The sequence below is a fragment of the Corapipo altera genome, unplaced genomic scaffold (genome assembly GCF_003945725.1).
Source record: "Corapipo altera isolate COAL_440 unplaced genomic scaffold, ASM394572v1 2b, whole genome shotgun sequence".
NCBI lineage: Eukaryota > Metazoa > Chordata > Aves > Passeriformes > Pipridae > Corapipo > Corapipo altera.
Window position 1 is genome coordinate 22,421,570 of NW_020884874.1, and position 3,852 is coordinate 22,425,421.

A 3,852-nucleotide genomic window follows, 5' to 3' on the forward strand; every position below is an offset into this window, starting at 1 on the left:
TGAAGATTTGGGGAGCGCACTACCCACATTTGTTACAGGCGCGCTGGTGGCTAATGAGGCCAGTACTAGAGAGGCACATCCGGTTGCAAAAGGCACAGCAGAAAGACTCCTTAGGAGGTAAATTCTGCAGGGCATGATTCTTTCTGCATTGTCTTTTCTCCTTGAGAGTGATCCTGCATGTGTTCTCAAAGGCATGAGCAGCGTTATAGATGGTGTGTCTCCAGGCCTCTCAATTGGAGGCCAGAGTAGACCAGTTATGTTGATCAATATGGTCGAGGCTGAGATGTTGTTTCAGGGAGTCCTTGTATCTTTTCTTCAGGGCTCCTCTCATGTGGCAGCCGGTGGCAAGTTCACCATAAAGCAAGATCTTGGGGAGGCAGTGGTCCTTCATCCTTGAGACGTGCCCTGCCCATCGCAGCTGTGTTCTCAGCAACATGGCCTCAATACTTGTGACTGGTGCTTGTTTTAGAACAGATGTATTGGTCACATAATCTGACAACAGTGGATGTTTAGGATTGTACAGAGGCAGAGTTGATGGAAGCATTCTAGGAGTCACAGGTGGTGGCGGTAGATGACCCATGATTCAGATCCATATAAGAGAGTAGACAGCACAATGGCTCTGTAAACACTGATCTTGGTACTTTTCTTCAGGTGTTTATTTCGCCAAACTCTTTTATGAAGCTTTCCGAAGGCACTGTTGCCTTTGCCAACCTGTTGTCTATCTCTCTGTCAATCTTACCATCCAAGGAGATGAGGCTGCGTAGGTAATTAAACTGCTGAACTGATCTGAGCTCTAATTTGCCAGTGGTGATATGGGGATGATGGAAGAATTCCTGAGGTGCAGGTAACAGTTGAATTAAACCTCTGAACAGAAAGGACTTCCATAGTTGTTAAGTAGAGGGGAATCCAGAATTATTTTTTACTTATGTGGGCTCCTGAGAGAGAAATGGAAGAACAGTGCCTTTGTCAATTTTTTTGTGACCAGGTAATGAATGGCTGATCACTATTTAGATGGTTGTACATCTACTCAATAGCACCTTGTTGACTTTAGCTGTGGAAGAAGGGGATGTTCTAAGCATTGAATGTTCAAATGATGTCTTAAATGTTGGGCTTGGAAACCTGAAGAGTCATAAAGGTATCTTGTGAACCTAACTCTGGTCAACCCAGCATTCATTTCCTTTGAATATGACTTTTTTCAACTAAAAGAGAAATTGTACACTGAAGTACTATATCTTTTTTTCCTGTAACATTTTGTACCAAGAATCACAATACAAAAGCTTATTTGGATAAATGGTTTTGTGACACAGGTCAAGGAACCCTTGATATAATGATTTAACTAATCTCTGGAGCATTATTTCTCTGATTGTACAATGGGAATTTTAATTTCTCTTGCACTTTACTATGCTTAGTTAGTGTGGAAGGTCTTCTGGCAGGTCTAATATCTTAAAATATATGTAAGTGTTTTAAGGACCTATCCACTGAGATCCCCATTTCCACTAAGTGCTGCAGGTAACAGGTAACAAGATGGACTGTGTGACAGGGTGCATGGCATAGAGTGCTCTCAACCATAAAGTTTAAGACAGTGTGTACTACAGACAATCTAAATACCAGTGATTTATTTTAGCAGCTGTTTACATAATTCTTGTATAGGTGTGAAAATTGTCTATGAAAATATTTAAAAGTAAATGCAATTTATTCTTCTGAAGTTCAGTATCCAGTTCCTAAACGTGGAGCTCCAGATGGAGGTTTACTAGAAGTGTGTCTTTAATGTTATGTATGACAGTATATGCTCTTCCTTCCCTTCTACAGTATTCTTATTTCTGTGTGCAGGTTCCATTTTGAACCTACTCCATAGCAAACATTTTATTTTTCAGTCACCTTGGAAGACGTTTCTGAGAATGGTATATATTGAAACAGGTTCATGACTTTCCTGTTTTTCTTACAGACCACCTTAAGAAATATTGCATTGATTCTTTGCTATATTAGCTGCTACTGCTGTGTCCTTAATTCAGACTTTTCCATGCACAGCTGTTGTTTAAATGTACAGAGATCAAGGGGATAGAGTAGGTCAGACCTGTTTGTATTTTGCATGCATAGATCACTTGATTTTATGAGGGGAAGTAACTTATCTAACCTTGTAACTAATAGTTACACATTGATTTGCATAATGAATTGGTGGCAAAGCTTTCCTTGTCAGCAACGAAAAGCAATATTGGATTCAAATTTACAAAGCTGTGGAGAATGATAAACCAAAATATACTGATCCTGGGAATTAAGGTAACAAAATGTATGTCTGCCTTCCACACGTTAGCCTAATTCCTTCTTTCTCTGGATTCAGATCTCCTTTGCAAGTGACTTCATGCAGCCAGATGGGAAAGCATTTTCCTCACCTCCCATGTGTGCAGGGAAGATCCTCACTCCAGTGAAGACCATGATTCCTTGATGGCACAACCATCTGATATGTAGGTAGGAGGACACTTGACTGTGTCTCTTTCAACTCAAGCAGCATAATCTAGAATAGGAAGGAAGGTGTAGGAGGTACAATTTGCTGCTACAAACATCCACTATGAGTCCAGAACTTTGTGAATTTTATGCCGCAAAGCTTCTTTCTAAGTTGAATTTGTTTGCATGTTAGCTCCACTTGGTATGTTCCTGTATGTTATCACCCAGTTACATATTTCTACACACAGGTCTTAAAATTAGATAGTGCATGTTATATAATTTTAACAACTGAGATCTTTGGTTATGAAAAATTCTACTATTACAAAGCAGAAACACGAAGGATGAAAAAAATAAGGGAATGAAAAACATTAACCTAGAAGAGTCATTTTTTATAAAAACCTTGACATGATTTATTAAAATATGGGATTTTATAGAACAAAATACATTTATGTATCCTAGAGACATTGAAAAAATGGAAATAGACAAGGTATCATTGAACATTCATTCTTTTTTTATGCACTTTTTCTTTAGTAACTTGGGTTATAATATCTCTTTTATTATTGGCTGCTTTTATTTTTATACAGTTTGGGCCTGATCCAGTATCTTCTTACCAGGAAAGACTATTCTTTGAATAGGGAGAATAGTATTTCATCCTTTTGTTTGTTGATTTTGACTGCTCATTGGAGTTCACTTTTGTTTCGGCTGTTAACACTAACTCACTATATCTTGAGAGTCTCCTGGATTATTGCTTGATAATTGGGAGACTGTGTAATACAACAAATTGTTTTTAAAAAAGTATAGTGTAGAACAGAAGGTTGCTCTATAATTTGTTGTAATTGTTAGTTTGACTCACTTGTCTATTCTAAACAAATTTTACTGTTATTGCAATTACTGAATGTCAAAAAATAGTAAAAGAAAAAAATAATACCAGCTTCAATTTCAAGGGTGTTGTTAACAGGAGAACCTGAACTTAACTGCAACATTAACATACAATATCGAGTTCTGCCCTTTTAAATGCAACAAAAGTCAAATTAATTTTGTGGATGAAACTGAAGAGTATTTAGTCTGTTTTGTTTTGCTTGGTTCTAGGATAGAATGTGAAACTAAATATCTTCATCCAGAGATAACTGAAGTTCCTGCTCCTGTTTAGATTTCATCATCTGTTAGAAATCTCCTAGGTGATTAAACTAATGCACTGTAAAAGAATGAATCAGTCCTGCAGAGCTCTTCTCTGTACAGGGAATAACTTGCTTGGTAAAGTACTATTGGGGTTTTACTAAATTAAAATCCTAGGAATTTTTGTATATAATATATTTTATCTGTGAAAGCTGAGTAAAATTTTATACGTGACTCTCAAACTAAATTCCTATGGTAATTAATAAAGAAGATTTGAATACATTTCTGGTAGAG

At 37.2% G+C, this 3,852-nt stretch overlaps 1 long non-coding RNA gene across 1 annotated transcript; it reads left to right on the top strand.

The window, feature by feature from the left end:
• The first annotated feature begins 739 nt into the window (after positions 1–739).
• LOC113942893 lies at positions 740–3,237 on the top strand. The gene is made up of 3 exons (XR_003526100.1): positions 740–844; positions 1,831–1,917; positions 2,339–3,237. It is a non-coding gene; the product is annotated as an uncharacterized LOC113942893 (long non-coding RNA).
• Positions 3,238–3,852: the final 615 nt, after the last annotated feature.